Below are 13,156 nucleotides of genomic sequence, written 5' to 3' on the forward strand. Positions count from 1 at the left end.
CACCAATGTAAAAAGGAACTGCGTCGAAATCGGAGCCCCATATGGCTGTGTCGCAACCATCAACATCCATTCACATTTCCTCCCCCCAGGGCCTGAAGAAATCGACGGAGACTGGATGGAAACCTTTGAAGTTGGCAGAGGCGAACAGGATCACTATACCTTCTCCTCCTGCCTCAACTATGCCACAAAACGCATCTGACTTGAGATCCATTCAAGGAAAAAAACAGCCTCAACAGTCAAGGAAGGTTGTTGCGGACCAAGCTTCAGCCTCGCGATCCTCCCCAACTCTGCCCTGTACCAGACTCTCAGAAGACTTACGTCTGCCTAAACAGCCTTCTCTGCTGCCTCTAAACAGCTCTGCCACCACCGTAGCACATTCCCTCTGCCGTGATCCAGCCCCTCCTCTGACGTATGGGACCGTGGCAGAGGGAACGTGCTATGGTGGTGGCAAAGCTCCGATTTCAACATGGCTCCTTTTAACATTGGCGGAGCTGCGCTGCACCTGATGGAGGGAGGAAAGGAATGGCGGGCCCCTGAGCCTTGATTTAAAGGTACCGGGGGGTGGGATTGGTTGGTTATATTTGCTCCATAAGACGCACCCTTATTTCCACCCACTTTCTTGGGGGGGAAAAGTGTGTCTTATGGAGTGAAAAATACAGTTAAGTGCATGGATGAAAAAAAACTTCCTCGAACTAAACAAATCAAAGACAAGAATATTATGGTTCAGAGATGATAGCTCTCTACATAGCACAGAACTAGAGCTGTCCACAGGCGAGAGATTAAAGATAGAAAATTCCTCCAAAGTACTGGAAATTATACTAGACTCGAACTTAACCTTCCACATACATATCACCTCACTAGTGAAAAAAATTATTCAAGGACAATAAGACCAGTCCTAACCCAGGCTAGTTTCAGGACAGTAGCACAATCTGTCCTAATACCATACTTGGACTATTGTAACTCATTATATTGTGGCATTACAGAAAAAGAATACAAGACACTACAACTATTACAAAACACTGCCACCAGACTAATTTTCAGAATCAATCAGTACAAAAGGGTAAGTAGAAAATAACACAGGGAAAAAAATGTGTCCCTATTTACACCCCGTCCCTGCAAAATTGGTTTCTGTCCCCACCCCATCCTTGTGAGCTTGGTCCCTGTCCCGGTGAGCACAGACCCTGTCTCCCCTCCATCCCCACAAGCTTGGTCCCTGTCCCCGCCCCATCCCCGCAAACCATCTGATCCCATCTGCACAAGCCTTGAATAGTTTTACACTAAACTTATTTTATTAAAGTATAAAAAGAAACAATATTCTGTACAATTGTTATTTTATAAATCAGAGTTCTGGCTGCCGAACTAGAGGAGGAGATGTTCAGCTGGCAGGGCTTTGTTTATCAATACAGCTACAATACTACTTTATCCTAAAGCAAAAAGAAAAGAAATATAAATTTTTTTTCTACCTTTGTTGTCTGGTTTTTGCTTTCCTCATCTTCTCGTCATTCTCTTCCTTCCATCCACCGTCTCCTTCTTTCTGCCTCTTCTATATGGCATCTACTCTATTTCTATGCCAGAAACAGTTTGCCTCTCCCTTCCATCTCTCCCTCCCCCCCCCCCTCCCATTAATCAGGCACCCATCTTCTTCCCTCTGCTTTTCCCATGGTCTGGCATCTCTGTCTTCTTCCCTCCCATCTCTCACTCCCTCCCCAGGTGATTTTTAGCATCTTTCTCCTTTCCTCCCTTCAGATCTGGTATCTGTCTTCTCCTTCCCCAATGCACTATCTCTCTCTCTCCTCTCCTTTTCCCTTCCTTTTCTTTTCTGCTCTTCCTTCTCAATTAGGTTTTTTTTACCTCATGTCTACTTTCTTACTTTCTGGTCCTCAATTTCCCTTTCACTGTATCTACCTACAGCTTGCCACCTCTTTCCCTCATCGCTTCCAGTATCTCACTAACTCTATCCTCTTCTCCCAATCCAGCATGTGCCCTTTTTTCTTTATCCCCTCCTTCCATCCAGTATGTGCTTTCTCTCTCATCTCCACTTCCTTCCAGTCTGCTCCCCTCGCTATACTCTCACATCCAATCTCTGTTGACCTCTCCCCTCCCATCTAGCGTCTGCTCCCCTTTCTCTCCTCCCTACTTCCTTCTAGCTTCTGATCCCTCTTTCCACTTTCAGTGTCTGCTCCCCTCTCTCTCCTCCTCACTTCCCTTCAGCATCTGTTCCCATCTCTCATTCCCCCCTTCCATCCAGCATCTGCTCTCCTCTCTCTCCTCCTCACTTCCCTTTAGCATCTGTTCCCCTTTTTCCTCTTCTCCCCACTTGCATCCAGTGTCTGCTCCCCTCCTCATTTCCCTTCAGCGTCTGTTCCCCTCTCCCCTCCCCCCTCTCTCCACTTCCCTTCAGTACCTCTCAACTTCTTTCCCTCATTAGGCCATCTCCCTCCCCCTCACCTTCGTGGGTGTTTTTCAGAGATTTCTCTTTCTGAGGTGTCTGGACACAGCAACGTTCTCACAAGTCCCGCGTGACTGCCCCCAAACTTCTCTGATGCACCTGAGCAGCTCGTGTCAGAGGAGAGGTTTTGGGGCAGTCATGCTGGAATTGTGTAAAAGGTTACTACGTCCAGGCACCTCAGAAAGAGAAAACTCTGAAAATGCCTGCGAAGGTGAGGAGAAGGGAGGGAGATGGCTTGATGAGGGGAAGAAATGCCCGCTTGTTTGTATTTTTCTTTTGCCGCTATTGATCAGGATGGAGCGAGTGTTGTGATCATGAGGATGGCTACTGACCGGGAGGGTTGGGAAAGAAAGCAATGCGGCAGATACTTTACTGCGGGGACAAAGCCATTCACTGCTCCATGGAGCGACGAATGGCCTTGTCCCCATACCCACAGCAACCAGGTCTTTTTTCCTCCCCCTTCCTGCAGGTTACCTGTGGTTACCCGTGGCTATCCCCGGGTAACAGTCTACAGGATAAGAGCTTACATAATAGAGGTAAGTACATAATATCCTTATACATCCTCTCTTTTGAAAACTTCACCTCAGAATGTTTTCAACCTCTCCATATTTAGCCTATTTAGATCCTTGCTTCAAATTTACTTCAGACAACAGAAATAGCTTGATTCTTTCTCTACTATTCAAAGTAGCTCAACTACTGTGATTAACTTTTTATTGGTTGTGTTAAGGCAGTATTTAAATCCAGACTCAAAGCCTATTTGTACTTTGCTGATTGTCCAGCTCTCTTCTGTGTAAACTGCCTAGAAATCATTTGATTGTGGTGGTATAGAAGAATAAGGTTATGTTATGTTATATGTTATGTTATGTGTCATTCTGTAAGGGCAAGTCCACTATTAGAACAACTGCACTGTCTGCCGATGAAAAAGTGAATACAAGATAGCCTGCATGGTTCATAAAGTGATCTATGGAGAAAATTTGAAAGGACTCACCACTTATATTAAAGTCCCACACTACTTCTTCAATTCACGAGTATTGCAACACTTCAAACTAACCTTTTCGTCAGCTCAACTTGTTTGGTTGAAGAAGATGTTGGGGCTACCTTTGAATACCAAGGACCCCTTATCTGGAACAAACTACCAACATGCCTAAGACAACCCACTACTTACCTTGACTTCCAGAAAAAAAACTTAAGACATATCTCTTTTCCCTGTAGCCATTCCCCTACCCATCACCTTCTCCCCCTAACAAACACAATTGAGCTTAAATATGTAACTTCAAGAACTTGATCTTACCCTTATTGTAAACCACTTAGATTCCTTGTAGAGAATTGCAGTATATTAGACACTGTATTGTATTGAATGTTTGAGGGGTGGGAGGGGGATCAGTGACCACTGGGGGAGTACAAAGGGCTATGCCTTAATCCCTCCAGTGGTCATCTGGACACCTTTTGGCACTTCTTTATTTTGAAATAGATCTAGCCTTAAATGTCCAATTTTTGCTTGGACATTTTTTACAATGTTCCATTATTGCAGAAAAACATCCAAATTATAAGTCTGCCCTAGTCCTATTCAAACATGCCCCAACACACACCCTTGAGATTTAGATGAACTGCATAGAAAACCATCTAAAAATGGGTTTCAAAAATAGTAATTTGGGCGTTTTGTCAGCAAAACATCCATCTGCTGCTTTGTGCCAATTTTGGGATATTTCTTTTTTTTTTTTTTTTTAAATGAGCCCCTTAACCTGTTTACCAGTTACTGAGTAAAGTTTTAAATCTAATTGCCATTTTCAACGAGTGGGCATGGGTTCTGTAATGCTCCATGGTTTACAGATAACTTGTAAGAACATAAGAACTGTTGCTGCTGGGTCAGACCAGTTGTCCATCCTGCCCAGCAGTCCGCTCACGTGGCGGCCCCCAGGTCAAAGTCCAGTGCTCTAAATGAGTCCAGCCTCACCTGCGCACGTTCCAGTTCAGCAGGAACCTGTCCAATTTTGTCTTGAATCCCTGGAGGGTGTTTTCCCCTATAACAGACTCCGGAAGAGAATTCCAGTTGTCTACCATGCTGTGGGTGAAGAAGAACTTCCTTATGTTTGTAGGGAATCTATCCCCTTTCAGCTTTAGAGAGTGCCTTCTTGTTCTCCCTACCTTGAAGAGGGTGAACAATCTGTCTTTATCTACTAAGTCTATTCCCTTCAGTATCTTGAATGTTTCAATCATGTCCCCTCTCAGTCTCCACTTTTCAAGGGAGAAGAGACCCAGTTTCTCCAATCTCTCACTGTATGGCAACTCTTCCAGCCCCTTAATCATTTTAGTCTCTCTTTTCTGGACCTTTTCGAGAAGTACCTTGTCCTTCTTCATGTATGGTGACCAGTGCTGGACGCAGTATTCCAGGTAAAGGCGCACCATAGCCCAGTACAGCGGCATGATAATCTTCTCCAATGTGTTTGTGATCTTTTTATCATTCCTAGCATTCTGTTCACCCTTTTCACCGCCACTGCACATTGTGCGGACAGTTTCATCGACTTGTCGATCAGAACTCCCAAGTCTCTTTCCTGGGAGGTCTCTCCAAGTACCGCCCCAGACATCCTGTATTTGTGCATGAGATTTTGTTACCAACATGCATCACTTTATACTTATCCACGTTGAACCTCATTTGCCATGTCGATGCCCATTTCTCAAGCTTGATTATGTCAAGTTGCAGATCTTCGCAATCCTCCTGTGCCTTCACTACTCTGAATAACTTTGCATCGTCCGCAAATTTAATCACCTCACTTGTCGTACCAATGTCCCCACTGGTGACGCTCTTCCAGTTCTAGTATTGTGATTAGAAAAACAAAAATTATATTAGAACATGCCTGGTGAAAAAATTCTTTATCTTGAGAATAAAATTAATTTTTCTTTAGAGATATTAATCAATTTCAGGTTTTCATATTGTCAATGAAAATACATTATTTTAATCAAAAGATTTTATCAGCACCTGTAAGTATATAAAATTTATTTGCCTTACTGAAGAGACTGACCTCTCTCATAGGCCTGTCATTTCATCTGATAATGGTAGAACTTCCATGCAACAGTTCTGCTTTTTGCAGTTAGATATTGAATAGTATTAACTTTTGATTCAACCCCATTACCCTCTTTACAAGAAAGATGGTATAAAATGGAAGAATTATGCCATTTTCTCATTATAAGGAGTTCAAGATGTGCACTTGAATAAGTCTTCATTTCCTTTAAACCCATGTTTAATAATTGTATTGAAGTCTTTCAAAGTTGAAATCACTGGGCCTTTATCAGTGTTGCTGATTAAGGACTAGATTCACTAAACAGTCTGATTGTGTTCCGACCAGTTTGCGATCGTTCCCCGATCCCAACCCGATTCACTAACCTTCCGCCCAATTCAATCTGCCCATGCAAATTACATTACATTACATTAGTGACTTCTATTCCGCTCGTACCTTGCAGTTCTAGGCAGATTACAAAGAAGCTAACTGGACATTTCCAGGAAAATTACAGTTTAGGAATTAGGATTACAAAGAAGATAACTGGACATTTCCATGAGATTTGCAATTTAAGGGAGCTGTATACGTGGTTGATACTTTGCAGAGAGAAAATTACAAGAGAGGGTGTGACTTTGAGGGGGGATTTACAAGGGAGGGGAAAGGACAAGGGGAAGAGTTAAGATATCTGGATAAATCTTTTGAATAGCAGGGTCGGCATGCAAAGTAGGAATGGCCTCGATTCACTAAAGAGAACATAAGAAAATAAGAATTGCCACTGCTGGGTCAGACCAGTGGTCCCTCGTGCCCAGCAGTCCGCTCACACGGCAGCCCTTAGGTCAAAGACCAGTGCTCTAACTGAGACTAGCCTTGCCTGCGACTGCTGAGGACCAGTCGCTCAAGTCCTTGCCGACTGTCCTGCTCTATGCTGCTTTGGAATCCCAGACCTGCAGCCCTGAAACCATAAAAATAAAACATTTCCCTTGTGCAAAAAAGCTCTCTGCCGCCCTGCTCTCAGCTCTCTGCTGCCTTGCCTCTCTGCGAGCTCAGGTTTTTAACCCGCGGGTTAAAAGCAGGGCTGCACTACGCTTTGTTCCAGTCTGATTTTGTTTTTGTTCCAGTCTGATTTAAGGGCTAGATTCACATTCTCATGGGGCCAGCATGAGCTTTGCAAACACATGCGTGGATTGCATCTCCAGGTATTGAGGATGGTCTGCGTATGCATCTGGATCGCTCTGCAGCGATCCGTGGAATCGCTTGTGGGCATGTGTCCGATCAGATCGCCCATGGATTTCCCCCCAAAAAGAGTTTAGTGAATCTAGCCCTAAGTCATTTTCAGGTGGTTTTGTCTTATATCCCTTAAAAAGAGCTGTTGTTAGGCTTTTACTCAAAGATGTGAAGTTGGACTCACAGCTACCAGGCAAATATTTATTTATGTTAAAAACATATAAGCAAGTTCCAAATGATCATACACAATCTCCTGTTACCATTCCTTACTAAGATCTTTTAAAAATTAGGTGTGTGTCAATTGAAACATTTTATTAAGGTCAATGGAAATATGTGTTAAGCAATTCAGCCTTATCTTTATCCGCTTCTGCATATTTCTCCCCTTCACCTTTGAGTCTCACAATGCCACTTTTGCACTTTTTCCTATCACTAATATATCTAAGAAATGTCCCACCATTCCCCAAGGTTTACCGGGTCAGCTATTTTTTTCTTCCATTTACATCTTTACTTTCCTGATCACTCGACCACCCTTTCAACTTTTCCAGTTATTTTTGCCTGTCTTCCTCTTTCTGTGGTTTTTTGTAGTTTATAAAAGATAACTTCTTTTTCTTTACCTTCTCAGCTACTACTTTTGAGAACCAAAGTGGTCTTATGTTCCTCTTACTTATACTCACCTGGGGGCTTTGATCACCCACCCCCAACAATTCTAGTATAAAGCCGTCTTCAGTGGGTTAGCCGTCTTTGATAGATGCATACCATCCTTGCTCAGCAGTCCTTGGAAAATCATCCCATGCAAGATGTGGAAAACTGCACACACTCATTTAATTAATTTCTCTGAATGTGTCTAAAATAAGTTTAATTTTTTTCATTAGTTGTTACTTCTAGTGACAAGCTTCTTTTCAAATTCACTTTTTCCTTGCTTTATCTTTTTTTTTTTTCTATTTTTCCCATTTGGATCTACTTTCCATTGTTTGAAAAATGTTCTTTTTTGGCTATAATAGACTCTTTCACCTCATGTTTTATCCATTCCAGCAATCATTTGGCCTTCCTTCAGCCTTTTTTAATGCACTGAATATATTGAGCTTGGGCTTCCAAGATGATATTTTTAAAAAGCATTCAGGACTGGTATAAACTCTTAACCTTTTGCAGCTGCTCCTTATTTTTAATTTTTTTATATTCCTTCATTTTATCATAGTCTCACTTATGAAAGTTAAATGTTGTTTTCCTTCCAATTATTAAGTCGAATTTGATCACATTATGACCAGTTTTGCCAAGTGGCCAGACTACTGTTACCTCTCACATCAAATCCTGCATTGCACTAAGGACCAGGTTAAAATAACTTCTCATTAATTCCTGAGTCAGCTGCTTCATGAAACAGTCATTCATTTCATCTGGAAACTTTCCCTTTCTAGCATGCCTTGACATGACATTTTTTGTGGTGTTAGATGATATCTTGCTGAACAATGCAAATTCAAGAACATTTTTATTTTTTAGAATATTGAGAATATAAGGTTTGAGAAAGATTTGTGAGTTTATGACATTGTTACATCATGCCAAATACATTATCCATATGCATATTATATTATCAGAATTGTTAAAATGCTTAGGGCCAAATTCTATAAATGTTGTCCCGATTGTAGGTGGCGGTAGGTGTTGTGCGACTGTCTAACCCTGAAGGACCACCAGGCCAATCGGGTTTTCAGGTTAGCCCTAATGAATATGCATGGCGCAGATTTGCATGCCTCTCACTTCCATTATATGCAAATCTCTCTCATGTATATTCATTAGGGCTAGCCTGAAAACCCGATTGGCCTGGTGGTCCTTTAGGACAGGGTTGGGAATCACTGGTCTAACCAGTCATCGGGATACACATTTTTTTTCTTTTTTAAAAATCCCTGAAGCAGGTTGCCTACATTGTAGGCATTTTCGGGAGCCTAGGGAGATGCGTAGGGCCATGTAAACTCACCCATCTGAAAACTTGGCTATTTTCAAAGTTGTAATTTCCGCTCCTCTCCATACTATTCCAAATCCACATTGTATTTGTTCTCTTTTCTAATTTTGTAAACCGTGCCGAGCTCTACTGTTATAGAGAAGATGCGGTATATAAGCCTAAGGTTTAGTTTAGTTTATTTCAGATGGTTTTACCAGCAGTTACAGTGCAATCAACTCTTCCACTCCAGATCCCATAGTCGTAGAAATGATCATACTGACCTAAGAGGCTGTAATCACTTGTACTGTTTCATTCCTTGCTGGTACTGCTTCTTCTGATGCATCAAAGGCAGATGGAACTTTGCTCTCAGCATCCACAGGGATTTACCCCTCCACCATCGAACCTGAATTACCTTCTATGGCATCTCAATCGACTCTACTTCCATGATGCTGAGGCAATCCAGAAACAAGGCAGGGGAATGCTGGTTCAACACAACATTTTCCTCCATGCTGGGACTCTTCCCCACCTCAACTGCAGAGACCCCCCAGTTCAGGTGCTAGCTTTACAAAGGCAACAATCAACATTTAGAATATTGTGTACAATTCTGGATGCCACACCATCCAAGAAGACATGCACAGGATGGAGTCGGTCCAGAAAGGCTACAAAAAACGATTGTTGTTTTTTGTCATAAGTGTATGAGGATAGACTTAAAGATCTCAAAATGCATGCTTTGGAGGAAAGTTGGGAGAGGAGAAATATGATAGAACGTTTACATGGCATAAATGCGCATGAGGCAAGTCTCTTTCATTTGAATTGAAGCTCCATAATGAAAGGGCATAGAATGAAGTTAAGAGGTGATAGGCTCAGGAGCAATCTAAGAAAATACATTTTTTTTACAGAAAGGGTGGTATATGTGTGGAATACTCTCCTAATAGAGGTGGTGGAGATAAAGACTGTCTGAATTAAAGAAAATGTGAGACAGACACCTGGGATCTTTTAGAGAGAGGAGATAGTGATTGCTATTCATGGGCATTTGGTCTTTATCTACCATCGTGTTTCTATGTTTCTTCAAAGGTTCCAGGAGGCAAGCAGTGCTAGCTCCTGATTTTCCCTTTCTGTTTAGGCATAATGGAAAGGGAAAATACTTGGACAAAAATGTAACCTTACTCAAGAGCTGCTAACCTGAGCATCCTGCCATATCGCCAGCTGGGATTTGTTGGCATATAGATGACACGCCCCCTCATCAAGTCTTTTCTCATACATCTTTTGGTGCAAACTCCATACCATTTTTGTCACCTTCCTCCAAACTGCTTCAAATCTTTTGATGTCCTTAGTGATATAGCCTCCAAAACTGAACCATAGAAACTTGATGGCAGATAAAGGCCAAATAGCCCAGCCACAGCATCCACTATTTCCTCACCAATTGCTTGTACAAAGGCATCAACATTTCTTTTCTTCTGCTGGTTATGTCTCTCTCTGTACATCCTAGCATTGTTCTGGCTATAGCCTCCAGCTTGTCATGTTGTTTCATCACCTTGAGAGCTTCAGCAATTGGACTGGAGGTCAGAATCAGGGCAGAGTACCATTTTGCCTCAGGTTTTCAGAGAGAAAAGGATCCTAAGTTTGTTCCAGTGCATCAGCAAAAAAATTGTTTATGCTGAAGTGGAGATAGTATTAAAAATACAAGAGAGAAATCATCCAAAGAAATATATGTGTTAGATGGAGGCAAAAATGTGTTTTACAGTTTTTGGGGGGTTTCTGTTTGCCTGCTGGTAAGTTTACTTGAATTTAATTAGACATTTATATTCCAACTTTCTGCTTCTTTCAGTGGATTTGAGGTAGATTATAGGCTGTACCAGAATATCATTCCAGTAGTAGTAGAAATACCTAACATACCTCCCTCCTTTACTAACGCATAGCGCGGGTTTTAGCGCCATCAGCAGAAGTAACTGCTCCGACGCTCACAGGAATTCTGAGTGTCGAAGCAGCTACTGCCGCTGCTAAAACCCGCGCTACGCATTGGTAAAGGAGGGGGATAGGGACTCTTTTACCAAGCGACAGTAAGCACTAACATGTGCTTAGTGCCGCTTAAAATGTTGGTCTCAATGTGCACCAACCACGCACGTTTAAGGTTGGAGAGAAGGTAAAGCACAGGATTAGCATGGGATTAGGATTAGGTGGCATTAAGGGTTCACGTGTCAATGGTCATGTGTTAATTTTGAAATTAGTGCATAGCCATTAATGGGAAACACCAAACTGTGACCATTTCAGAGTTAGAACATAAGAACATAAGCAATGCCTCCGCTGGGTCAGACCTAAGGTCCATCGTGCCCAGCAGTCCGCTCACGTGGCGGCCCAACAGGTCCAGGACCTGTGAAGTAATCCTCTATCTATACCCTTCTATCCCCTTTTCCAGCAGGAAATTGTCCAATCCTTTCTTGAATCCCAGTACCGTACTCTGCCCTATTACGCAATCTGGAAGCGCATTCCAGGTGTCCACCACAAGTTGGGTAAAGAAGAACTTCCTAGCATTCGTTTTGAATCTGTCCCCTTTCAACTTTTCCAAATGCCCTCTTGTTCTTTTATTATTTGAAAGTTTGAAGAATCTGTCCCTCTCTCTACTCTCTCTATGCCCTTCATGATCTTGTAAGTCTCTATCATATCCCCCCCTAAGTCTCCTCTTCTCCAGGGAAAAGAGTCCCAGTTTCTCCAATCTCTCAGCGTATGAAAGGTTTTCCATCCCTTTTATCAGACGTGTCGCTCTCCTCTGAACCCTCTCAAGTAATGCCATATCCTTCTTAAGGTACAGCGACCAATATTGGACGCAGTACTCCAGATGTGGACGCACCATCGCCCGATACAACAGCAGGATAACTTCTTTTGTTCTGGTAGTAATACCCTTCTTGATTATACCTAGCATTCTATTTGCTCTCTTAGCGGCTGCTGCACACTGTGCCGTCGGCTTCATTGTCATGTCCACCATTACTCCCAAGCCCCTTTCTTGGGTACTCTCATTTAATAAGATCCCTCCCATCGTGTAGTTGTACCTCAGGTTTCTGCTTTCCACATGTAATACTTTAATAGTTGCGCAAAAAAAGTGGCCTCAGCACACAGGAAACCCACATGCTAAAAATAGCACAGCTTTCTGATAGGGCCCCATAGACAGGGCTTTTTTCTGACGTTCTTGGGGGTACTGAGTACTAGAACCTTTTCCATTACCTGCTCAAAGTGAACCATTGTCCCCAAGTAAAAATGAAAGAGCTCAGGCTCTATATACTTTCTCAACCACCTCTACCAGGAGACTATTCCATGCATCTGTCACCCTTTCTGTAAAAAATTATTTCCTGAGGTTATACCTGAACCTATCTCCTCTTAACCTCATTCTATGCCCTCTCACTCTGGAGTTTCCTTTCAATTGAAAGAGACTCACCTTGTGAGTATTTATTGCCACATAGGTATTTAAAAATCTCTATCATATTTCACCTCTCCAGCCTTTCCTCCAAAGTATACATATTGAGATCTTTAAGTCTTATGCCTTATGCCTTATGACATAGACCAGTGGTTCTTAAACCTGTCCTCAGGGACCCTGTGCCAGTTGGGTTTTCAAGATATTCCTAGTGAATATGCAGAAGGCAGATTTGCATGCCTGTCACCTCTATTATATGCAATTCATTAGAAATATCTTTAAAACTTGAGTGGCTGGGTGTCACACAGGACAGGATAAAGAACCACTGCATAGACCACCGATCATTTTATTAGCCTTCCTCTGGACCGACTCCATCCTGTTTAAATCGTTTTGAAGGTGCAGCCAGTCTTATACAGGGGCATCAATATCTTCTTTTTCCTACTGGCCATATCTCTCCCTATACACCTAAGCATCCTTCCACTGTGACTTTCATCATCTCTTTTTCAACCTGTTGATCATCTTAAGATCATCACATACTATTATACCCAAGCCCCACTCCTCTTTCATGTACAAAAGTTCTTCATTCCCTAAACTGTTCCATTCTCTCGGGCTTTTTGCAGCCCAAATGGATGACATAGCATTTCTTGGCTTTAAATCTTAGCTCAAATACTTAACTCGGGTGTAGATTCTTAACCCGGCCTATTGAAAATTGGACAATTTTTAAATCTTAGCTGCCAAATTTCATACCATTCCTAAAGCTTCACTAGGTCCTTCCTCATGTTATCCACACCATCGGGGCTATCTACTCTGATGCAGACTTTGGTGTCATCCACAAAGAGGCAAATCTTACCAGATAGCCCTTCACAATATCATTTACAAAAATATTAAAAAGAACAGGCCCAAGAACTGAAACTTGAGTCCTAAGAACATAAGAATAGCCTTACTGGGTCAGACCAATGGTCCATCAAGCCCAGTAGCCCGTCCTCACGGTGGCCAATTCATGTCACTAGTACCTGGCCAAAACCCAAGGTATAGCAATATTCCATGCTACCAATACAGGACAAGCAGTAGCTTCCCCTATGTCTTTCTCAATAACAGACTATGGACTTTTCCTCCAGGAACTTGTCCAAACCTTTCTTAAAACCAGCTAT

At 42.4% G+C, this 13,156-nt stretch overlaps 1 protein-coding gene across 1 annotated transcript in view; it reads left to right on the plus strand.

The window, feature by feature from the left end:
- The window catches only part of PI15 (peptidase inhibitor 15), a 43,669-nt gene that overhangs the window by 14,416 nt on the left and 16,097 nt on the right, over positions 1–13,156 (plus strand). The gene's annotated exons all lie outside the window — the stretch shown is intronic.

The sequence above is a fragment of the Geotrypetes seraphini genome, chromosome 2, assembly GCF_902459505.1.
Source record: "Geotrypetes seraphini chromosome 2, aGeoSer1.1, whole genome shotgun sequence".
Taxonomy (NCBI): domain Eukaryota; kingdom Metazoa; phylum Chordata; class Amphibia; order Gymnophiona; family Dermophiidae; genus Geotrypetes; species Geotrypetes seraphini.